General features: G+C 44.5%; 4 non-coding genes across 4 annotated transcripts; all 4 read right to left on the reverse strand.

The window, feature by feature from the left end:
* Positions 1–2,496: 2,496 nt before the first annotated feature.
* trnal-uaa (transfer RNA leucine (anticodon UAA)) lies at positions 2,497–2,580 on the reverse strand. Its single transcript has one exon. It is a non-coding gene; the product is annotated as a tRNA-Leu (tRNA).
* A 5,163-nt stretch (positions 2,581–7,743) lies between these two features.
* trnal-uaa (transfer RNA leucine (anticodon UAA)) lies at positions 7,744–7,827 on the reverse strand. Its single transcript has one exon. It is a non-coding gene; the product is annotated as a tRNA-Leu (tRNA).
* A 1,922-nt stretch (positions 7,828–9,749) lies between these two features.
* Positions 9,750–9,831, reverse strand: trnas-aga (transfer RNA serine (anticodon AGA)). The gene has a single exon. It is a non-coding gene; the product is annotated as a tRNA-Ser (tRNA).
* Positions 9,832–21,822: 11,991 nt separating this feature from the next.
* Positions 21,823–21,905, reverse strand: trnal-uaa (transfer RNA leucine (anticodon UAA)). Its single transcript has one exon. It is a non-coding gene; the product is annotated as a tRNA-Leu (tRNA).
* Between the last annotated feature and the right edge of the window lie 4,523 nt (positions 21,906–26,428).

A 26,428-nucleotide genomic window follows, 5' to 3' on the forward strand; every position in this document is an offset into this window, starting at 1 on the left:
TTAGTAAAAATTCTGAGGAGGAGGAATTCCTGGAATGTTTTCGGGACGGTTATCTGGACCAATATGTCGAGGAGCCGACTCGAGCTCAGGCCATTTTAGACTGGGTATTGTGCAATGAGAAGGGACTTATCAGCAATCTTCTTGTACGAGGCCCCTTGGGTCAGAGCGATCATAATATGATCGAGCTCTCAGTCGAGATGGAGAGTGAGGAAATTGAATCAGAGACTAAGGTCCAGAACTTAAATAAAGGGAATTACGAGGGTATGAGACGGGAATTGGGTAAGATTGATTGGGTGGTGTTTCTGGGGGGATTGACAGTGGAGAGACAATGGCAAGCATTCAAAGATAGAATGGAAGAATTCCAGAACATGTTTATACCGGTTTGGCATAAAAATAAACCTAAAAAGGTGACTCAACCGTGGATAACGAGGGAAATTAGGGACAGCATAAAATTAAAAAAAAGGGCATATCAACTGGCAAAAAAAAGCACCAGACCGGAAGATTGGGGGCAGTACAGGATACAGCAAAAGAGGACAAAGGGATTAATCAGGAAGGGGAAAATAGAATACGAAAGTAAACTTGCAGCAAACATAAAGACAGACTGCAAAAGCTTTTATCGGTATATCAGGAGGAAAAGACTGGTAAAATCCCAAGTCGGTCCCTTGCAGTCCGATTCGGGAGAATATATAATGGAGAATAAGGAAATGGCAGACCAATTAAACTCATACTTTGGTTCTGTATTCACAAAGGAGGACACAAATAACCTCCCAGGAATATCGACAAGCATAGGGACTAATGAGAGGGAGGAGCTGACAGAAATTAGTATCTCTAGGGATATGGTGTTGGGTAAGTTGAGGGGACTGAAGGCCGACAAATCCCCGGGGCCTGATAAACTACATCCTAGGGTACTTAAGGAGGTGGCCCTGGAGATAGCAGATGCTCTAAGGATCATCTTCCGGAACTCCATTGACTCGGGAACAGTACCCGTGGATTGGAGGGTAGCTAATGTTACCCCAATATTTAAAAAGGGGGGTAGAGAGAAAGCAGGGAATTATAGACCAGTAAGCCTTACATCGGTTGTGGGCAAAATGCTAGAGTCCATTATTAAGGATAAAATAGCGGAGCACTTGACAAATGGGGAAAGGATCGGACAGAGTCAACATGGATTTACAAAGGGTAAATCGTGTTTGACTAATCTGCTGGAATTTTTTGAGGAAGTAACTGGTAAAATAGATGGGGGAGAGCCAGTGGATGTGGTGTACCTTGACTTCCAGAAAGCCTTCGATAAGGTTCCACACAAAAGATTATCATGCAAAATTAAGGCTCATGGGATTGGGGGCAAAGTATTAACGTGGATAGAGAACTGGCTGGCGGATAGAAAACAGAGAGTTGGAATAAACGGCTCGTTTTCGGAGTGGCAGGCAGTGACCAGCGGGGTGCCGCAAGGATCTGTCCTGGGACCCCAGCTGTTCACAATATATATAAATGATCTGGATCAGGGAATTGGATGCAATATTTCCAAATTCGCTGACGACACTAAACTAGGAGGAGGGGTGGGCTCTGATGAGGATGTCAGGAGGCTACAGTGCGATTTGGACAGGTTGGGGGAATGGGCGGATACGTGGCAGATGCACTATAATGTGGATAAATGCGAGGTTATCCACATTGGGGGTAAAAACAGGAGGGTGGATTATTATCTAAATGGCAATAGATTGGGAGATGGGGAAGTGCAGAGGGACCTGGGTGTTCTTGTGCACAAGTCACTGAAGGAGAGCATGCAGGTGCAACAGGCGATTAAGAAGGCAAATGGTATGTTGGCCTTCATATCAAGGGGGTTCGAGTATAGGAATAGGGATACCTTACTACAGCTGTACAAGGTGCTGGTGAGACCGCATCTGGAGTATTGTGTACAGTTTTGGTCGCCCCATCTGCGGAAGGATGTTCTTGCCATGGAAAGAGTGCAGCGGCGATTCACCAGGCTGATACCTGGAATGGCGGGAATGACCTACGAGGAGAGATTGAATAGTTTGGGCTTGTACTCACTGGAGTTTAGAAGATTGAGAGGGGATCTCATCGAAACATATAAAATTATGGCAGGCCTGGACAGGCTGAATTCAGAGAGAATGTTTCCAATGGCAGGGGAGCACAGAACCAGGGGCCACAGTCTAAAAATAGCGGGCAAATCATTTAAAACAGAGATGAGGAAGAATTTCTTCACTCAAAGAGTGGTGAGCTTGTGGAATTCCCTGCCACAGAGGGCTGTGAAGGCTAATTCAATAAATATTTTCAAGAGAGAATTGGATATATTTCTGAAGGCTAAGGGGATAAAGGGTTACGGAGAAAAGGCGGGGACAGGGTACTGAACTGGTAAGATCAGCTATGATCTCAGACGAAGATCAGCCATGATCTCATTGAATGGTGGAGCAGGCTCGAAGGGCCGCAATGGCCTACTCCTGTTCCTACCTTTATGTTTCTATGTGTCTTAAATTAAAGAGTTACCAGGAGTGGGGTTCGAACCCACGCGGGTATAAACCCATTGGATCTTAAGTCTAACGCCTATAACCACTCGGCCATTCTGGTGCTGTTAGCTACTTTGAGCTGTTTCTGTGAGAATCAGGGCTTGAAGCGCCACCCTGTCACAGAGTTGAGCAAAGCAGAGATTTCCTCGGTGGCAGGACAGGTTAACAAAGCAGTTAAAAAAGCAGGTGGGATCCTGGGGTTTGTAAATGGAGGCAGAGTGCACAAGCCAGGAAGTTAAGGGAAATCTAAATAAAACACTTGTTCGGCCTCAGCTGGAGTATTGTGTCCAATTCTGGGGCAACACACTTTAGGAAGATGTGAAGGCTGAGGAAAGTATCCCCGCTTGTTGCCTGAGTGATCGGCAGACACACACAGACAGAAACAGAAAGCCACACATACACATCAACACAGACACACATATAGAGTGACTTAGACATCGAGAGATACAGACAGAAACACTGTCGCTAATTTGCCTGATTGTTGTTCTATTTCCGACCATATATTTCGTGAATACTTGCACAATGAAAGCGTGACAACTTCGAGGAGTCGAAAAATGTGGGATTTAATTCCGCCTAACTCAGGATTAGTTCTCCAGGGATTTGGTTACATTTTGAAATGGGATGAAAAATGCTGGAACTGTAGTCGGCAGGATTCGAACCTGTGTGGGGAGACCCCAATGGATTTCTAGTCCATCGCCTTAACCACTCAGCCACAACTACTGGGTCTGTGACATTTTAAATGTTGCTCAGATAAAATTGCAATCATCCCTCGCTCTGGAGCAAAACAGCACTTCGCCCCGAAACAGTCGATGTTGAAGAAAGTTCTCAAAGAGACAATCCCCTCTCGCAATTTTTACTCTTCAATGTTCCTCCCTCGCTTTTTAACATTAAGTTACGCCAAGAAACATAACAATTATTTAACACTGGAAAGACTAATTTCTCCCCATCACAGAATTGAACCTCTGTCAGCCGTGCAACAGGTGGCGATTGTGCACTGAATTGATGAGGAATTGACGAAAGTCACTGCTGGGCGTTCTCTGCAGAAGCTCAGAGCAAGAATGGCGCTGTGAACAGACCTGGGCTCATTCACCAGCCCCAGAGGGAGGAGTGAGCAATGAGAGGGAACCAAAGAGCGAAAGAGACACGGAGAGAGGCACACAGAGAGGGACTGAGACGGAAAGAGAGAGAGAGAGAGAGACTGGGGAACAGTGAATGAGACAGAGAGGAAACCAGAGAGAGAGAGCTCTATACTAACGACGAACTGGTGCAGGAAGTTGTTATGACAGTAAATCTTTTAAAATTATTTTAGTTGATGTTTTTTCTATTCTACTTTCCCAAGGAGGTTTTAAGGAGTTGGCCAAAAGTTTAAAATTTTGAATTATAAACTCTTCCTCCCCGTCGGGGAATTGAACCCCGGTCTCCCACGTGACAGGCGGGGATACTCACCACTATACTAATGAGGAACTGACGGATATAAAATCTGTCAGAGCAAGAATCGAGCTGTGAACAGAATTGGACTGCGAGAGAAAGACAGAGAGAGACGGGACAAACAGAGAAAGGGACAAATAGTGAGACAGAGAGAGAAAGACAGAGAGATATTCAGAGAGATAAAGAGAGAGACAATGATAGATACAGAGAGAGAGAGACAAAAAAGGAGGCTTATGACAAATGTGTAACAGAGACAGTAAGAGAGAGTGAGAGAGACAAAGAGAGAGAATGAGAGGGAGACAGAGAGACCAGATAGTGTGACAGAGAGGGGTAGAGTCCGAATTCTCTTTCTCCTTGTTAGTCAATAGTGACACTTGAGAAAATGCAGATTCAGCAGATGCCAAAATAGCACTTTAAGAATTATAGTTAAATATGAGACAGAGAGAGAGAGAACGTGTCGGGGAATTGAATCCTCACCACTATACTATCAGGGACCTGGTAGAGGAAGTAGTTATACAGTGCTTGAGGCAAAGACTCGAACACACACACAGACACAGACATGTGTGCCTGCTCTCTATGTTTATGTCACATATTTACTAAGCTTTTCTGAGCATCATGGATTCATAGACACTTACAGCACAGAAGGAGGCCATTCGGCCCGCCGTGCCTGTGCTGTCTCTTTGAAAGAGCAGTGGTGCTCAGTCCCACCCCCCGCTTTTTGTCCGTAACCCTGTTAATCTTTTTCTCTCTGTCACTCTCTCCCTCCTCCGCGCCCCACACAAAAGGGAGAGGGAAACAGAGAGAGAGAGAGCTCTATACTAATGAGGAACTGGTGCAGGAAGTTGTTATACAGTTCTTCATATGCCAGTAAATCTTTTAAAATTATTTTGGTAGGCTTTTTTTCTGTTTTACTTTTCCAAGAAGGTTTTTAAGGAGTTGCCCAAAGGTTTAAAATTTGTGATGTTGAAATCGCCCTCCCCATCGGGAAATTGAATCCCGGTCTCCACTGTGACAGGCGGGGATACTCACCACTATACTAATGAGGAACTGATCTACTGGCTGCTGCTAGAATCGAGCTGTGAACAGAACTTGACAAATCAGAAAGACAGGGACAAAGAGAGACAGAGACAGACAGAGAGACAGTCAGAGAAAGACAGAGAGAGACACACAGAGAGAAACAGACAGAGACAGAGAGAGAAAACGACAGAGAGCCATACAGAGAGAGATAGAGAGAGAGACAGACAAAGAGAGAGACAGACAGAGAGACAGACACACAGATAGACAGAGACAGACAGACGGAGAGAAACAGGCAGAGAAAGACAGAGAGCCATACAGAGAGACAGAGACAGAAAGAAACAGACAGATAGCCATACAGTGAGAGATAGACAAAGAGAGAGACAGACAGAGAGACAGACAGAGAGAGAGACAGAGAGAAACAGAGAGAGAGAGAAAAAGAGAGTGAGAGAATGAGAGGGACACAGACAGTGAGACAGAGAGAGGTGGGGACTGAAAGATGTAAAAACATTTCACGATCCCTTCTCTTTGTTAGTTGAGAGTGACAGAGAGAGTGAGGGAAAAATGCAGATTTAGCAGATGCCAAAATAGGACTTGAAGAATTACATATGAGATCTTTCTTTCCATATCTATAAACATCTCATAGTTTGTTGGAGAATCAACTGATGACAAATGAGTGTCACTGAGCAGGATGAAAGGAAATGGATCTTAAATTAAAGAGTTACCAGTAGTGGGGCTTGAAACCACGTGGATATAAACCCATATGGATTTTAAGTCCAACGCCTTAACCACTCGGCCATCCTGGTGTTGGTGTCATTTGCACGCTGGCTCTGAGAGAATCGGGCCTTGAAGCACCAACCTGCCACAGAGTTGAGCAGAGCAGAGAGAGACACACAGACCGACACACACATAAACAAACAGACACAGAGAGACACACAGACCGACACAGAGAGGCACACAGACCGACACGCACATAAACACACAGACACACCGACCAACACAGAGAGACACACAGGCAGACACACAGACACAGAGAGAAACACAGACCGACACAGAGAGACACACACAGACCAACACAGAGAGACACACAGGTAGACACACACACATGGCGAGACACACAGACTGACAGAGAGACACACACAGAGACACACAGACACAGACAGACACACAGACACAGAGAGGATTTACAAGGATGATACCAGAAATGCGAGGGTATATATATCAGGAAGGTATGGACCGCTGCCAAATTAGTTTATACCCTGATTTGTCTGATTATTGTTCTATTAGCGACCATATATTTCGTGCATACTTGCACAATGAAAAAGTGAAAAACTTCGAGGTGTTCGATTTAATTCCGCCCAACTCAGGATTAGTTCCCCAGGAATTTGGTTACATTAAAAAATGAGTAGTGCTGGAACCGTAGTCGGCAGGATTCTAACCTGTGCAGGGAAACCCCAACGGATTTCTAGCCCATCGCCTTAACCACTCGGCCACGACTACTAGGTCTATAAGACTTTAAACGCTGCTCAGATAAAATTGCAGTCATCCATCGCTCTGAAGCAAAACAGCACTCAGTCCCTGAACAGTCTCGTGTCATGAAATTTCAAGAGACAATCTCCTCTCGCATGTTTTTTACTATTCTGTTTATCACTGTAGCTTTTTAACATAAAGCTACACCAGGAAATAGAAATACAGTTTGACATCTTAAAAATGCTTCCACTCCATCGCAGAATTGAAAGCCGACCTCGGGAGTTGCAGTTAGGGATAGTTCACTATATCTGACGAGGAACTGATGGATGGCGTTACTGTGCAGAATCGCAGAGCAAGAATGGCGCTCTGAACAGACCTGGGCTCATTCACCAGCCCCAGAGGAAGGAGTGATCAACAACAGAAGGACAGAGAAAGAGAGAGAGAGAGAGAGAAACAGAGGCATATGACAAATGTGTAACAGAGAGAGACAGAAAAAGAGTGAGAGAATGAGAGGGAGACAGAGTGACAGATAGTGAGATTCTTGTCGTAGATTTCGTCAACTCTTGCAGATCAGTTGAAATGTCGAGCTGTTGCAATCCATGGAACTTTAAGCCTTGTAATTGACGATTAAACCGACTGGGAGTTTGTTTAATTTGGAAATGCTGCCCAGTGAGAAACGTAATGGTTCACATCTGTACACCAGGTGGGCACCAAGAATCTAGTCTCAAATCCAAAAGTGGATTTTTTCTGTTCTGAAGAGAATGATTTTAAGAAGCTTTATAAATGTTTAAAATTGGGGTTGTTAAAAATTGCCCGCCCCATCGGCGAATTGAACCCCGGCCTTTCAAATAATAAGCAAGGACACTCACCATTATACTAATGAGGAATTAACACGTGCAAAGTCGGTCAGAGCAAGAATCGAGCTGTGAACAAAACTGGACAAATGAGAACGACAGAGACAGAGAGAGAAACAGAGAGAGAGACACAGGGACACAGAGAGAGACAGTCAGAGAGAAACAGACAGAGAAGCAGACAAAGAGTGAAAGACAGAGACAGGGAGAGAGAGACAGGCAGAGTGACAGACAGAGAAACAGAGAGAGACGGACAGAGACGGACAGAGAGGGACAGACAGACAGAGAGAGACAGAGAGAAAAATGCAGATTCAGCAGATGCCAAAATAGGACTTGAAGAATTACATATGAGACCTTTCTTTCCATATCTATAAATATCTCATTGTTTGTTGGAGAATCAGTTGTTGACAAGCGAGTGTCACTGAGCAGGATGAAAGGAAATGGATCTTAAATTAAAGAACTACCAGGAGTGGGGTTTGAACCCACTGTGGGTATAAACCCATTGGATCTTAAATCCAACGCCTTAACCACTCAGCCATCTTGGTGCTGACATTGAATGCGCACTTTATCTAAGAGAATCGGGCCTTCAAGCTCCACTTTGCCACAGATTTGAGCAGAGAGAGACACACAGACAGACATATAGACAGACAGACACACAGACACAGACCGACACAGAGAGACACACACATAAACACATACAGACACACAGACACAGAGAGGGTACAGAGAAGATGTACAAGGATGGTACCAGAAATGCGAGGGTATACATATCAGGAAAGGATGGATCCCTGCCAAATTAGTTTAAACCCTGATTTGTCTCATTGTTGTTCTATTTCCAACCGTATATTTCGTGCACACTTGCACCATGAAAAAGTGAAAAACTTCGAGGTGTTGGATTTAATTCCACCTAACTCAGAATTAGTTCCCCAGGGATTTGATTACATTTTGAAATGAGAAACGCTGGAACCATAGTCGGCAAGATTGGAACCTGTGCGTGGAAAAGCCCAATGGCTTTCTTGTCAATCGCCTTAACCACTCAGCCATGACAAATGGGTCTGCTAGTTTTAAAATGTTGCTCAGATAAAACCGCAATCATCCATCGCTCTGGAGCAAAACAGCTCTCAGTCCCTGAACAGTCTCCGCTCAAGAAAATTCTCAGAGACAATCTCCTCTCGCATTTATTTACCCTTCTGTTTACCACTGTAGCTTTTTAACATAAAGCTACACCAGGAAATAGAAATACAGTTTGACATCTTAAAAATGCTTCCACTCCATCGCAGAATTGAAAGCCGACCTCGGGAGTAGCAGTTGGGGATTATTCACTGTATCTGACGAGGAACTGATGGATGGCGTTACTGTGCAGAATCGCAGAGCAAGAATGGCGCTGTGAACAGACCTGGGCTCATTCACCAGCCCCAGAGGAAGGAGTGATCAACAAGAGAAGGACAGAGAGAGAGAGAGAGAGAGAGAGAAACGGAGGCGTATGACAAATGTGTAACAGAGAGAGACAGAAAGAGAGTGAGAGAATGAGAGGGAGACAGAGTGACAGATAGTGAGACAGAGGTGGAGACTGAAAAATATAAAAACATTTTACGATTACTTCTCTTTGTTAGTTGAGAGTGAGCGACAATGCAGATTCAGCAGATGCCAAAATAGCACTCCAAGAATGACATAAAAATATGAAATCTTTCTTTCCGTATCTATAAAAATCTCATTGTTTGTTTGATGGAGATTCTGCAGATGACAAACAAGTGTCACTGAGCAGGATGAAGGGAAATGGGTCTTAAATTAAAGAGTTACCTGGAGTGCGGTTTGAACCAACGTGGGTATAAACCCATTGGATTGTAAGTCCAACACCTTAACCACTCAGCCATTCTGGTGCTGTTTGAGTACGTGTGACTTGTCTCTGTGGGAATCGGGGCTTCAAGCCCCACCCTGCCACAGAGTTGAGCAGAGCAGAGATTTCCTCGGTGGCAGGACAGGTTAACAAAGCAGTTAATAAAGAAGATGCGATCCTGGGCATTATAAATAGAGGCACAGAGTACACAAACCAGGAAGTTTTGCCAAACCTAAATAAACGACTAGTTCGACCCCAGCTGGAGTATTGTGTCCAATTCTGGGGAACCACACTTCAGAAAGGAGGTGAAGGCTGAGGAAAGTATCCCCGCTTGTTACCCGAGTGACCGGCAGACACACACAGACAGACACACACGTGCACAGACAGACACACACATCAAAAACAGACACACACATAGAGTGACGTAGACATCGAGAGAGAGAGACAGGTAGAGAGAAACACTGTCAGTAATTTTTGTTTTATTTCTGACCTTAAATTTCGTGAACACTTGCAGATCAATGAAAAGGAGAAAAACCTCGAAGTTTTCAAAGTTGTGGGATTTAATATCGTCTCATTCAGGATTAGTTCTCCAGGAATTTGGTTATATTTTAAAAAGAAAAATGGTGGAATCGTAGTCGGCAGGATTCGAACCTGCGCGGGGAAACCCCAATGGATTTCTAGTCCATCGCCTTAACCACTCGGCCACGACTACTGGGTAGGTGATGAGCTAAATGTTGCTCAGATAAAATCGCAATCATCCATCGCTCTGGAGCAAAACAGCACTCAGTCCCTGAAAAGCCTCCGCTCAAGAACATTCTCAAAGAGACAATCTCCTCTCGCATTTATTTAATCTTCCATGTTCCTCCCTCGCTTTTTAACACGAACCAATTTAATTACTATTTCACATCTTAAAGACGCATTTCGCCCCATCGCAGAACCCCGCTCACCAGGCGGGGATACTCCACTAAACTGACCAAAGTCACTGCTGGGCGTTCTCTGCAGAAGCTCAGAGCAAGAATGGCGCTGTGGACAGACCTGGGCTCATTCACCAGACCCAGAGGGAGGTGTGAGCAAGGAGAGGGTATCAAAGAGAGAGAGAGACACGGGGAGAGGCAGAGAGAGAGAGAGACACAGACACAGACAGAGAGAGAGAGAGAGTGGGAAACAGTGAGTGAGACAGAGAGAGAGAGAGCGAGAGAGAGAGAGAGAGAGCGAGCGGGAAACAGTGAGTGAGACAGAGAGACAGAGAGAGACAGAGAGAGAGACTGAGAGAACCTGTCGGGGAATTGAATCCTCACCACTATACTATCAAGGACCTGGTAGAGGAAGTAGTTATGCAGTGTTTGATACAAAGACTTGAACACACAGACATGTGTGTCTGCTCTCTATGTTTATGTGTAAGTCACATATTTAATAAGATTTTCTGAGTGTCATGGATTCATAGACACTTACAGCACAGAAGGAGGCCATTCGGCCCGCCGTGCCTGTGCTGTCTCTTTGAAAGAACAGTCGTGCTCAGTCCCACCCCCCGCTTTTTGTCCGTAACCCTGTTAATCTCTTTCTCTCTGTCACTCTCTCCCTCCTCCGCGCCCCACACAAAAGGGAGAGGGAAACAGAGAGAGAGAGAGAGCTCTATACTGACGAGGAACTGGTGCAGGAAGTTGCTTTACAGTTCTTCATATGGCAGTAAATCTTGTAAAATTATTTTAGTGATTTTTTTTCTGTCCTACTTTTCCAAGGAGGATTTTAAGGGGTTGCCCAAAGGTTTACAATTTGGAATGTTAAAAGCACCCTTCTTGTCGGGGAATCGAATCCGGTCTCCCACGTGACAGGCGGGGATACTCGCCGCTATAATAACGAGGAACTTACACGTACAGTTTGCCAGAGCAAGAATGGATCTGTGAGCAGAACTTGAAAAATGAGAAATGCAGAGAGAGAGAAAGAGACAGGGACAAAGACAGAGACAATCAGAGAGAGACAGACAGAGAGAGAGACAGAGAGAGAGAGAGACCGGAGCACGGAGCCTGAAGCCGGAGAAAGGCCTGAGGAACCGGGCCGAGCGAGGCACCGGAGAGAAGGAGAGCGAGCAGCAACAGGAGTAGACCCAGACCGGGAGGAGCGGCCCGAGCCAGTCAAAGAGGCGAGTGGAGAGGTAGGGGTGCCGGATCGGGTCGGGCCTGGAGAGCGAGCAAGCCCGAGGCCTGAAACCCGAGAAACTCCGGGGTCGGAGAAACTCGGACAAACACCGGGCCGGGACAGCACAGCCGAGCCGAGGGGCTGGGGCCAGGGCAGAAGCCCGAAGAGAGCGTTGGGAGCTGAGAGCTGAGAGCGCGAAATTTGAATGAAGGGAAACGGCTGAAAGGAGAAAAGGAGCAAAGAGAGGTAACTGCACCTAGAGAGAGAGAGACGGAGCGAGAGAGCGTGAGAGAGAGGAGAGGAAACACCAGCTGGAGAGAAAAAGCCGGAGAAATAAGTTTTACCTAACTCTACCTAAGTTTCATTTTAGTTAAAGTTAGTTCGGAAAAAGTTTAATTTTATTTAAATTTAGCTCGAAAAAGAAAAAAAAAAAAACTGAAAAAAGAACAACAAACCCGCGAGGAAAAGGAATAGAAACCCGAGAGAAACGATAAACTACCCGAACCAAGAGCCTGTGAGAAAAAGAGAAAGATAAACCTTTAAGAGCAGCTATATCAAAGATGAACCCCTGAAAAACTCCCAATTTTGGACGTAAAAGTGGGCTAAGGTGGAACACGACACAAAAAAGTGAAAAAAAGAAAAAAAAAAAAAAAAAAGTTATCTATCTGAGACAAAAAACAAACGACTACAATGAGCAGGGAAATGATATATCCTGAGCAATGCACAAAAAATAAAGCAAAGGAAAAATACAAGTACACAACACTAAAAAATAACCCAGAAATCCTCTACGTTGACTATACCACACACAAAGGGACTAAGCTGAAGAACAACCTCATATTCTACACCGAATACGTCACCTCCTGGAAGGAGACTTTACAAAAACACTACACATACGTCTCCAGTGAAGGTATTGGCAGTGGAGGCAGACTGAAAATATGTAAAGATGGAAACCTAGATAAAGATGACCCCCTGCTAACCATAAGCTACTACAACAAAAATAGAAAGATCATGATACAGGGGAATGTGGAAAATCTGGACACCTTCGAAAAGGAATTCCCCCAGTTGAAAACTAAGGCAGACACAAAGAGGACCAATGGACAGGAAGCAAAAGAGAGTCGAACAGAGGATGATGAGAGCCAAGTGGAGGAAGAAGAAGAGAGACCAGCAGAGGAAAACACCTCCCTGTACATCTCCACCCCCCCCACACCTCTCAACGAAAACAAAATGATGAAAGAGAATCTGGCCAAACTAGAACTTGATTTCAACGAATACAGAGAAACACTGGCCAAGAATTTGAAGGAGGAATTCAAACAGCTAAAAACGGAATACGAGTCCACCATCCACAAGATGAGAAAGACCATAGAGGAGCAAAGAAATGAGATCAAAGAACTCCGTACTCAACAAAACAAAACGAAGGAGACCGTAGAAAGGCTCAGCAGGCAACACAAACCTCTTAAGGTCCAAAAACCTGAGGACACAAAAACAACACACACAAAGACACAGAACCCGCCGGATGCCACCCCACACGAAGACACACCGAAAGCCACAAACCCCGCTCCAACCAGCCCTCAGTCGAGTCATGCCCAGACTACTGCTACCCAGTCCTCACACACAGGAACACAAAAACCGACAGATACCCCCCCAAACGATGACACACCGAAAGCCCCAAACCCCGCTCCTGCCACACAACATATCCCAGAAACCCAGCCAACAACCAGCCACCAGGCGAGCCCTACCCAGACTACTGTTACCCAGTCTGAAAAACCAGCCCCTCAGGCGGTCCTGCTGACCGACTCCAACGGAAAGTTTCTGGACCCCCAGAGGCTGTTCCCAGACCATCAAGTCCTGAAAAAATGGTGCAGCAACACAGGCCAAGCAATGAAGATCCTGAACAAAGAATCCCTTGGAAGCCCCAAATGGATTGTGATCCACACAGGCACGAACGACCTACGCACCCTACAGGAAGGCACGGCTTGGGCGGTGAGCAGGATGGCAGAAAAGGCCAGCAGGGAATTCCCCGAGGCGCGGATCGTGATCTCCACACTACTGCCCAGAAAGGACACCCCAGCCTATATAATCCACAACACCAACAGGGAGATCGACACGAGATGTTCTGTCCTCCCCAACGTCTCCCTGGCCCATCATCCAAACATCAACACAAGGGACCTCTATGACGAAATACATCTACTCAAACAGCGGATGTGGGTCTTCGCAAGAAACCTCATAAACACTGCCAAAAGACGCAGCCCTCCCACCCCCTCTACCATTGGGAGCCCAAACAGGACCACCAATGTCCCCCACCCCCCTTTACAAAACCAACAACAGAACCGTGCTTTTATACCTGACCCAAGACCCCCCTCTAGACCACAGACTGTAGACCAAGAACTGAGAAAGATCATGACGATGCTGAACAGCCTGATAGAAAGCCGGAGAAATTATTAATATTGTTATTTATCATTATCATTATTGTTATCTTATCAGTATTATTACTATTATTAGATAGATATATGTGCATGCCTCATGAAATTTATACTAAATCATCATTTAGCATTATAGAAAATAGTGTTTCCACACTCATCCCACAAAATAGGTCCATTTTATTTCGTTTTATTGAACTATATAAATGCGTTCTTTCCACATAAGCTGCTGGAATATCCAGGGCCTCTGCTCCTCAACTTTTGGGATGAAGAGTACAGACCCTGAATTCCTAAAAGCTATAAAAGACATTGATATAATTGTGTTAACAGAAACATGGTGCCAAAAGGACATGCCGACCCACTGTCCTCCAATGTACCATGAAATCATTGTGCCCTCAGTAAAGAACACTAAAACACGCAAGGGCAGAACCTCCGGGGGAATATTGGTGTGGTATAAGGGAGAACTGGACAAACACATCTCACCGGTAAAACAGGGGAAATCACACGTATGGCTAAAACTAGATAAAAATATAGGAATAGCAAAAAAAGATGTTTACTTATGTGCGATCTACATACCTCCAATAGATTCGCCATATTTCGAAGAGGAGTTATTTGATACTCTCCACATGGAAATCAGCCATTTCCAGGCCCAAGGAAAGGTGATAATATGTGGGGACCTAAATGCAAGGACCGGTTGTGAACCTGACTTCATAGACCCACAGGGAAACAACCATGTGTTTGGCCAGACCCCTTTAGATGTCACACCAGCCATCGCAAATCGGAACAACCTTGATCGTGAAATAAATAAAAGCGGTAGGGAGGTAGTGCAACTCTGCCGAGCCTTAGGCCTGTACATAGTTAATGGTAGGTTCAGAGGGGACTCCCAAGGGAGACTCACATACTCCTCAACTCTTGGGTCTAGTGTGGTGGACTATACAATCACTGACCTGGACCCCTGCGATATCAACGCATTCACTGTCAGGCAGCAATCCCCCCTCTCAGACCATAACCAAATAAATGTGTACCTTAAACTTTCTGCCCAAACTACAGACACAAAAAAGGAACCCAGTAAGCTACATAAAATAAACCAGACATACAGATGGGCCCCAGACAGTGGAGATAAATTCATCACAGCACTAAATTCACCTGATCTCACAAGTAAAATTTCAAAATTTAAAGAAAATCTATATGAGATCACCAGAGATGGTGTAAACACGGCCATAGAGGATATAAATATGATCTTCCATGAGGCAGCTGTAAAAGCCGACCTCGTGAAACAGAAGAGGAAGCGTCACAAAAGACAAAATAAAAATATGAAATGGTTTGACCACGAATGCAAAAATGCCAGAAAAGACCTGAGAAAAATATCAAACCAAAAGCATCGGCAACCAAACAATCCGGACCTACGTACTAGATACAATGAAACCCTCAAAAGATATAAACACACCATTAGGAACAAAACACAAAACTATACCCACAAAATACTCGAAGAAATTGAAAACTCCACCAATCCAAAACAATTCTGGGAAATGTGGAATAACCTGAGTACAACACAATTGCAAGCATTACCAATCCAAGATGGCGACATCTGGAGAACACATTTTGAAAACCTCTACAAAGACATCCCAATAAACAAAACAAACCCAAGTCAACATCAGGTCACAGAAAAACTCCACACATTAGAAGCAACAATTAAAGACAACCAAAACCCTCTAGACTCCCCAATCACATGGAAAGAACTGGCCACAAAAACAAAATCTCTCCACCTAAAGAAAGCCTGTGGCCCAGACAACATCAAAAATGAAATGCTAAAGTTCAGCAATATGGAGATGCAGGGTGCGATACTCAAACTATTCAACATCATATTACGCTCAGGCTGTTTTCCCGATATCTGGTGCCAAGGACTAATCTCCCCCATATATAAAAGTGGAAACAAATCAGACCCAAATAACTACCGCGGCATCTGTGTCAACAGTTGTCTAGGGAAGTTATTCTGCAGTATTCTAAATAGTAGATTACTTGATTTTCTTAACAAACATAATATCCTCAGAAAAAACCAAATAGGCTTTCTTCCAAAACACCGCACCGCCGACCATATCTATACCCTTCACACCCTCATTGAAAAACATAAACACCAAACAAAAAATGGGAAAATATTCGCCTGTTTCATCGACTTCAAGAAAGCCTTTGACTCTATATGGCACGAAGGGCTCTATTATAAACTTCTTCAGTGTGGAATAGGGGGCAAAGTCTATGACCTTATTAAATCAATGTATCTGAAAAACAAATGCGGGGTCAAAATTGGAGACAAACGCACCGATTTCTTCACCCAGAGAAGAGGCGTCCGGCAGGGCTGCAATTTGAGCCCGACCCTGTTCAACATATACATAAATGAATTAGCAGACATGCTGGAGCAAAGCGAGTCACCAGGTCTCCGTCTCCTGGATGGAGAAGTGAAGTCCCTGTTCTATGCGGACGACCTGGTTCTGCTGTCTCCCACAGAACAGGGATTACAGCAACAACTAGACCTACTCGACAAATACTGCCAAAATTGGGCTCTAACAGTAAATCTAAAGAAAACCAACATCATGATTTTTCAGAAAAGACCCAGATGTCAGGAAAACAAATACCAGTTTACCCTCAGTGATACCACCATAGGACACACTATGAGCTACACCTACCTTGGTCTAACTATTACAGCATCAGGGAGCTTCAGCATAGCAGTGAATGCACTAAAAGAAAAAGCCCGAAGAGCCCTATATGCAATAAAAAGAAAATTCTACAACATCCAAATCCCAATCAAAATCTGGCTCAAAATTTTTGACAGCATAATCCTGCCCATTGCACTGTACGGTAGTGAAGTATGGGGCCCGCTAAATCACCAAAGCTACACTAAATGGGAAAAACACACAATAGAAGCCCTACATGCAGAATTCTGCCGAAGCATCCTTCGCACCCAAAGAAAAACGCCAACAAATGCATGCAGAGCCGAACTAGGCAGATACCCACTGATAATAAACATCCAAAAACGAGCACTAAACTTCCTAAATCACCTCAAATCTAGCTCCCCAGACACCCTTCATTTCAAAGCCTTTCAGACCCAAGAGCTAAACCCAGAAAAGAGTCCCCTGAGTCAGCTGCTACTGAAACTAAGTACTCAGCCGGACCCTGACCAGCCCCAGACCAACACAGCCGTCCAAACACCAATCCGAGTGAACCAAATCATTAAAAAATGCAAAGAAACCTACCTGGAACATTGGAACAAAATAACCGAAAGCCAAAGCAGATTAGAATGTTACCGGGCCCTAAAAAGAGAATATAAACTGGCAGACTACCTCACGACTATCAGAGACACAAAACAGAGACAGACCCTCACCAGGTACAGACTAAGCGACCACCAACTGGAAATTGAAAAAGGCAGATACAAGAAATCCTGGCAGCCTAGAGAGAATAGAATATGCGATCAATGTCTGGCTGGCGAGGTTGAAACAGAAATGCATTTCCTCCTAAAATGCGAAAAATTCAACACATCAAGAAACATATTATTCAACAAGCTAAGCCAAACAACCCCAGATTTCAAGGAATTGGATGATCTGTCAAAATTGAGATTAGTCCTAGGAGAAGGAGACAGACCATACCTTGGGGCTAAATATGTAACAACATGTCACAACCTGAGGACTGTTTAAAAGTAAGACTGTTTAAAATTAATATTGAACGTACCAAATGAAGTAGAAAGACTGTTTAAAATTAATATTGTTTAAAAGTAATATTGTATATACCCAACAAATGTCAAATCGATTGACACCTACAGAATGTTGGAAAACTGTACCTTTTTGCTATGTAAGCTTTGGCAATATGGTTCTCTGTAAACTTTCATGCCAATAAAGCATTTGAACTGAACTGAACTGAACAGAGACAGAGACAGACAGAGAGAGAGAGACAGAGAGAGAGAGACAGAGAGAGAGAGACAGACAGAGAGAGAGACAGGGACAAAGAGAGAGTGAATGAGAATGAGAGAGAGAGAGAGAGACAGAGAGAAAGAGAGAGAAAGACAGAGACAGAGAGAGACAAACAGAGAAGCAGACAAGTAGAGAGACAAAAAATGAGGTGTATGACAAATGTGCAACAGAGAGACTGAAAGAGACAGAGAGAGTGAAAGAATGAGAGGGACAGAGCTAGTGAGACAGAGAGAGGTGGAGACTGAAAGATGTAAAACATCCCTTCTCTTTGTTAGTTGAGAGTGACAGGGAGTGAGAGAAAAGGGCAGATTCAGCAGGTGCCAAAATAGCACTTCAAGAATTACATATGAGATCTTTCTTTCCATATCTGTAAACATCTCATTGTTTGTCAGAGAATCAGCTGATGACAAACGAGTGTTGCTGAGCAGGATGAAAGGAAATGGATCTTAAATTAAAGAGTTATCAGGAGTGGCGTTCGAAACCAAGCGAGTATAAACCCATTGGATCTATAAGTCCAACGCCTTAACCACTCGGCCATCCTGGTGCTGCCATGGTGTGTGAACTGCCTCTGTGAGAATCGGGCCTTCAAGCCCCACCTTGCCACAGAGTTGAGCAGAGCAGAGAGAGACACACAGACCAACACAGAGAGACACACAGACCGACACACACATAAATGCACAGACACAGAGAGACACACAGACCGACACAGAGAGACACACAGAGACACATAGACCTACACAGAGAGACTCACAGACACACAAAGACCGACACAGAGAGACACACAGGCAGACACATACACACAGCGAGACAAACAGACCGACACAGAGACACACACAGAGACACACAGACACAGACAGACACACAGACACAGATAGACACAGAGAGGGTACAGAGAAGTTGTACAAGGATGATACCAGAAAGGCGAGGATATACTTATCAGGAAAGGATGGACCCCTGCCAAATTAGATTAAACCCTGATTTGTCTGATTATTGTTCTATTTCCGACCGTACATTTCATGCATACTTGCACGATGAAAAAGTGAAAAACTTCGAGGTGTTGCATTTAATTCCGCCCACCTCAGGATTAGTTCCCCACGGATTTGGTTACATTAAGAGACGAAAAATGCTGGAATTGGAACCGGCAGGATTCGAACCTGCACGGGGAGTCCCCAACGGATTTCTAGCCCATCGCCTTAACCACTCGGCCACGGCTACTGGGTCTGTGAAGGGTTCAATGTTGCCCAGATAAAATCGCAATCATCCATCGCTCTGGAGCAAAACAGCACTCAGTCCCTGAACAGTCTCCTGTCATGAAATTTCAAGAGACAATCTCCTCTCGCATTTTTTTACCCTTCTGTTTATCACTGTAGCTTTTTAACATAAAGCTACACCAGGAAATATAAATGCAGTTTGACATCTTAAAAATGCTTCCACTCCATCGCGGAATTGAAAGCCGACCTCTGGAGTAGCAGTTGGGGATAGTTCACTATATCTGATGAGGAACTGATGGATGGCATTACTGTGCAGAATTGCAGAGCAAGAATGGCACTGTGAACAGACCTGGGCTCATTCTCCAGACCCAGAGGAAGGAGTGATCAACAAGAGAAGGACAGAGAGAGACACAGAGAAAGAGAGAGAGAGAGATGAAAAAGCAGGCGTATGACTAATGTGTAACAGAGAGAGACAGAAAGGGAGTGAGAGAATGAAAGGGGGACAGAGAGACAGATAGTGAGACAGAGGTGGAGACTGAAAAATATAAACACATTTTACGATTACTTCTCTTTGTTAGTTGAGAGTGAGCGAAAATGCAGATTCAGCAGATGCCAAAATAGTACTCTAAGAATGACATATAAATATGAAATCTTTCTTTCCGCATCTATAAACATCTCATTGTTTGTTTGATGGAGATTCAGCAGATGACAAACGAGTGACACTGAACAGGATGAAAGGAAATGCGTCTCAAATTAAAGAGTTACCTGGCGTGGGGTTCGAACCAACGTAGGTATAAACCCATTGGAATTTTAAGGCCAACACCTTAACCACTCAGCCATTCTGGTGCTGTCTGAGCACGTGTGGATTGTCTCTGTGAGAATCGGGGCTTCAAGCCCCAGCCTGCCACAGAGTTGAGCAGAGCAGAGATTTCCTCGGTGGCAGGACAGGTTAACAAAGCAGTTAATAAAGCAGATGTGATCCTGGGCTTTACAAATGGAGACACAGAGTACACAAACCAGGAAGTTATGCCAAACCTAAATAAACCACTGGTTCGACCCCAGCTGGAGTATTTTCTCCAATTCTGGGGAACCACACTTCAGGAAGGAGGTGAAGGCTGAGGAAAGTATCCCTGCTTGTTACCCGAGTGACCGGCAGAAAGCCACACATGTACACAAACAGACACACACATCAACACGGACACACACATAGAGTGACTTAGACATCGAGAGAGACAGACAGAGAGAAACACGGTCGCTAATTTGCCTGATTTTTGTTCTATTTCTGACCGTAAATTTCGTGATCACTTGCAGATTAATGAAAACGAGAAAAATCTCAGAGTGGTGGATTTAATTCCAGCTAACTCAGGATTAGTTGTCCATGGATTTGATTACATTTTGAAATGAAATATGCCGGAACTATAGTCGGCAGGATTTGAACTTGAGCAGGCCAACACTCAACGACTATCTAGTCCATCGCCTTAACCACTATGCCACGACTACTGGGTTTGTGAAAAGCTAAATGTTGCTCAGATAAAAACGCAATCACCCATCGCTCTGGAGCAAAACAGCACTCAGTCCCTGAACAGTCTCCGCTCAAGAACATTCTCAAAGAGCCAATCTCCCCTCACATTGTTTCACTCTTCCATGTTCCTTCCTCGCTTTTTAACACGAACCAATTTAATTACTATTTCACATCTGAAAGACGCATTTCGCCCCATCGCAGAACCCCGCTCACCAGGTGGGGATACTCCACTAAACTGACCAAAGTCACTGCTGGGCGTTCACTGCAGAAGCGCAGAGCAGGAATGGCGCTGTGGACAGACCTGGGCTCAATCACCAGACCCAGAGGGAGGAGTGAGCAAGGAGAGGGAAACAAACAGCGAGAGACAGAGAGAGAGACAGACAGACAGTCTGTAACCCTGTTAATCTCTATCTCTCTGTCATTCTCTCCCTCCTCAGCACCCCACACAAAAGGGAGAGGGAAACAGAGAGAGAGAGCTCTATACTAACGAGGAACTGGTGCAGGAAGTTGTTATACAGTTTTTTGTATGCCAGTAAATCTTTCAAAATTATTTTAGCTGATTTTTTTCTGTTCTACTTTTCCAAGCAGGATTTTAAGTGGTTGCCCAAAGGTAAAAATTTGTCCTCTCCATCGGGGAATTGAACCCCGGTGATAGACTTAGCACTATACTAACCAGGAACTGACACATGCAGAGTCTGTCAGAGCAAGGATCGATCTGTTAACAGAGCTGGACAAATGAGAAAGGCAGTGAGCGACAGAGAGAGAGAGACAGAGACAGACAGAGAGAGAGACAGGCAGAGAGAGAGACAGAGAGACAGACAGAGAGAGAAAGACAGAGAGAAAAAGCGAGAGAGACAGGCAGAGGTAGAAACAGAGCGAGAGAGACAGACAGAGAGAGAGACAGACAGAGAGAGAGAGACAGAGAGAGAGACAGAGAGAGATAGACAGAGAGAGACAGACAGAGAGAGAAACAGAGAGAGAAAGACAGAGAGAGAGAGAGACAGAGAGAGAGAGAGACAGACACACAGAGACAGACAGAGACAGACAGACAGACAGAGACAGACAGAGAGACAAACAGAGAGAGAGACAGACAGAGAGAGAGACAGACAGAGAAATACAGAGTGAGAGACAGAAAAGGAGGCGTATGACAAATGTGTAACAGAGAGAGACAGAAAGAGAGTGAGAGAATGAGAGGGAGACAGAGAGGCAGATAGTGAGACAGAGGTGGAGACTGAAGATATAAAAACACTTTAAGATTCCTTCTCCTTGTTAGCTGAGAGTGACAGAGAGAGTGAGAGAAAAATGCAGATTCAGCAGATGAAAAATAGGACTTGAAGAATTACATATGAAACCTTTCTGCATTTTTAAAAATCTCATTGTTTGTTTGATGGAGGTTCAGCTGATGACAAAGAATGTCACTGAGCAGGATGAAAGGAAATGTGTCTTAAATTAAAGAGTTACCAGGAGTGGGGTTCGAACCCACACGGGTATAAACCCACTGGATTTTAAGTCCAACGCCTTAACCACTCGGCCATCCTGGTGCTGTTAGCTCCTGTGGGCTGTTTCTGTGAGAATCACGGCTTGAAGCGCCACCCTGTCACAGAGTTGAGTAAAGCAGAGATTTCCTCGGTGGCAGGACAGGTTAACAAAGCAGTTAAAAAAGCAAAAGAGATCCTGGGGTTTGTAAATGGAGGCAGAGTGCACAAGCCAGGAAGTTACAGGAAACCTAAATTAAACACTTGTTCGGCCTCAGCTGGAGTATTGTGTCCAATTCTGGGAACCAGACTTTAGGAAGATGTGAAGGCTGAGGAAAGTGTCCCCGCTTGTTACCTGAGTGATCGGCAGACACACACAGACAGAAACAGAAAGCCACAAATACACATCAACACAGACACACATATAGAGTGACTTAGACATCGAGAGATACAGGCAGAAACACTGTCGCTAATTTGCCTGATTGTTGTTCTATTTCCGACCATGTATTTTGTGAATATTTGCACAATGAAAACGTGACAACTTCGAGGAGTCGAAAAATGTGGGATTTAATTCCGCCTAACTCAGGATTAGTTCTCCAGGGATTTGGTTACATTTTGAAATGGGATGCAAAATGCTGCAATCGTAGTCGACAGGATTCGAACCTGCGCAGGAAACCCCAATGGATTTCTAGTCCATCGCCTTAACCACTCGGCCACAACTACTGGGTCTATGAGATTTGAAATGTTGCTCAGATAAAATCGCAATCATCCATCGCTCTGGAGCGAAACAGCACTTCGCCCCGAAACAGTCCATGTTGAAGAAAGTTCTCAAAGAGACAATACCCTCTCGCAATTTTTACTCTTCAATTTTTCACTGCAGCTTTTTTGCTTGAAGCTGCACCAGGATACATCATTGCAGATTTTAGAAATGCTTAATTCCCGACGGGGAATTGAAACCCCATCTTCCAACGTAACAGGCGGGGATACTTCACTATATTTAACGAGGAACTGACGGAAGACACTCCTTTGCAGTCACTGCAGAAGCGCAGTGCAAGAATGGCGCTGTGAACAGACCTGGGCTCATTCACCAGACCCAGAGGGAGGAGTGAGCAAGGAGAGGGAAACAAAGAGCGAGAGAGACACGGAGAGAGAGAGAGAGAAACAGAAACAGAGAGAGGCACAGAGTGAGACACACACAGACAGAAAGACTGAGACACAAAGATACACAAAGATAGAGAGAACAATGAGAGAGCCAGACAGAGAGAGCAAGACACAGATAGACAGAGAGAAACAGAAAGACAGTGAGAGAGAGAGACAGACAGACAGAGAAAAACAAGTAGACAGAGAGACAAAAAAGGAGGCGTATGACAAATGTGTAACAGAGAGAGACAGAAAGAGAGTGAGAGAGAGAGACAGAGAGAGGTGGAGACTGAAGGATATAAAAACATTTTACGATTCCTTCTCTTTGTTAGTTGAGAGAGACAGAGAGTGAGCGAAAGTGCAGATTCCGCAGATGCCAAAAGAGCACTTCAAGAATTACATATAAATATGAAATCTTTCTTTCCGTATCTATAAAAATCTCATTGTTTGTTTGATGGAGATTCAGCAGATGACAAACGAGTGTCACTGAGCAAAATGTAAGGAAATGGGTCTTAAATTAAAAAGAACCAGGAGTGGGGTTCAAACCCAAGTGGGCATAAACCCATTGGATCTTAAGTCCAAGGTCTTAACAACTCGACCATCCTGGGGCTGTTAAAGGGCGTGGACTGTCTCTGTGAGAATCAGGTCTTCAAGCCCCACCCTGCCACAGAGTTGAGCAAAGCAGAGATTCCCTCGGTGGCAGGACAGGTTGACAAAGCAGTTAATAAAGCAGATGTGATCCTGGGGTTTATAAATGGAGGCACAGAGAACACAAGCCAGGAAGTTAAGGGAAACATAAATAAAACACTAGTTCGGCCCCAGCTGGCGTATTGTGTCCAATTCTGGGGAACCACACTTTAGGAAGGAGGTGACGGCTGAGGAAAGTATCCCCGCATGTTACCCGAGTGACCGGCAGACAGAAACAGAAAGCCACGCATGTACACAGACAGACACACACATAGAGTGACTCAGACATCGAGAGAGACAGACAGAGAGAAACACTGTCGCTAATTTGCCTGATTTTTGTTCTATTTCTGACCGTATATTTGGTGAATACTTGCAGATCAATGAAAACGAGAGAAATCTCGAGGTGTTGAAAGTTGTGGGATTTAATTCCGCCTAACTCAGGATTAGTTCTCCAGGGATTTACATTTTGAAATGAAATGGGATGAAAAATGCCGGAACCGTAGTCCGCAGGATTCGACCTGCGCAGGGAAAACCCAATGGATTTCTAGTCCATCACCTTAACCACTCGGTCACAACTACTGGGCTTGTGAAATTTTAAATGTTGCTCAGATAAAATCGCAATCATCCATCGCTCTGGAGCAAAACAGCACTCAGTCCCTGAACAGTCTCCGCTCAAGAAAATTCCCAAAGAGACAATCTCCCCTCGCATTGTTTCACTCTTCCATGTTCCTCCCTCGCTTTTTAACATTAAGTTACGCCAAGAAATAGAACAATTATTTTACACTGGAAAGACTAATTTCTCCCCATCACAGAATTGAACCTCTGTCAGCCGTGCAACAGGCGGCGATTGTGCACTGAATTGATGAGGAATTGAGGAAAGTCACTGCTGGGCGTTCTCTGCAGAAGCTCAGAGCAAGAATGGCGCTGTGAACAGACCTGGGCTCATTCACCAGCCCCAGAGGGAGGAGTGAGCAAGGAGAGGGAACCAAAGAGCGAAAGAGACACGGAGAGAGGCACACAGAGAGACCCAAGTCAACATCAGGTCACAGAAAAACTCCACACATTAGAAGCAACAATTAAAGACAACCAAAACCCTCTAGACTCCCCAATCACATGGAAAGAACTGGCCACAAAAACAAAATCTCTCCACCTAAAGAAAGCCTGTGGCCCAGACAACATCAAAAATGAAATGCTCAAGTTCAGCAATATGGAGATGCAGGGTGCGGTACTCAAATTATTCAACATCATATTACGTTCAGGCTGTTTTCCCGATATCTGGTGCCAAGGACTAATCTCCCCCATATATAAAAGTGGAAACAAATCAGACCCAAATAACTACCGCGGCATCTGTGTCAACAGTTGTCTAGGGAAGTTATTCTGCAGTATTCTAAATAGTAGATTACTTGATTTTCTTAACAAACATAATATCCTCAGAAAAAACCAAATAGGCTTTCTTCCAAAACACCGCACCGCCGACCATATCTATACCCTTCACACCCTCATTGAAAAACATATACACCAAACAAAAAATGGGAAAATATTCGCCTGTTTCATCGACTTCAAGAAAGCCTTTGACTCTATATGGCACGAAGGGCTCTATTTTCAACCTCTTCAGTGTGGAATAGGGGGCAAAGTCTATGACCTTATTAAATCAATGTATCTGAAAAACAAATGCGGGGTCAAAATTGGAGACAAACGCACCGATTTCTTCACCCAGAGAAGAGGCGTCAGGCAGGGCTGCAATTTGAGCCCGACCCTGTTCAACATATACATAAATGAATTAGCAGACATGCTGGAGCAAAGCGAGTCACCAGGTCTCCGTCTCCTGGATGGAGAAGTGAAATCCCTGTTCTATGCGGACGACCTGGTTCTGCTGTCTCCCACAGAACAGGGATTACAGCAACAACTAGACCTACTCGACAAATACTGCCAAAATTGGGCTCTAACAGTAAATCTAAAGAAAACCAACATCATGATTTTTCAAAAAAGGCCCAGATGTCAGGAAAACAAATACCAGTTTACCCTCAGTGATACCACTATAGGACACACTATGAGCTACACCTACCTTGGTCTAACTATTACAGCATCAGGGAGCTTCAGCATAGCAGTGAATGCCCTAAAAGAAAAAGCACGAAGAGCCCTATATGCAATAAAAAGAAAATTCTACAACTTCCAAATCCCAATCAAAATCTGGCTCAAAATATTTGACAGCATAATCCTGCCCATTGCACTGTACGGTAGTGAAGTATGGGGCCCGCTAAATCACCAAAGCTACACTAAATGGGAAAAACACACAATAGAAGCCCTACATGCAGAATTCTGCCGAAGCATCCTTCGCACCCAAAGAAAAACGCCAACAAATGCATGCAGAGCCGAACTAGGCAGATACCCACTGATAATAAACATCCAAAAACGAGCACTAAACTTCCTAAATCACCTCAAATCTAGCTCCCCAGACACCCTTCATTTCAAAGCCTTTCAGACCCAAGAGCTAAACCCAGAAAAAAGTCCCCTGAGTCAGCTGCTACTGAAACTAAGTACTCAGCCGGACCCTGATCAGCCCCAGACCAACACAGCCGTCCAAACACCAATCCGAGTGAACCAAATCATTATAAAATGCAAAGAAACCTACCTGGAACATTGGAACAAAATAATCAAAGCCAAAGCAGATTAGAATGTTACCGGGCCCTAAAAAGAGAATATAAACTGGCAGACTACCTCACGACCATCAGAGACACAAAACAGAGACAGACCCTCACCAG

The sequence above is a fragment of the Somniosus microcephalus genome, chromosome 4 (genome assembly GCF_052327205.1).
Source record: "Somniosus microcephalus isolate GS21.2 chromosome 4, FLI_Smic_1.0, whole genome shotgun sequence".
NCBI lineage: Eukaryota > Metazoa > Chordata > Chondrichthyes > Squaliformes > Somniosidae > Somniosus > Somniosus microcephalus.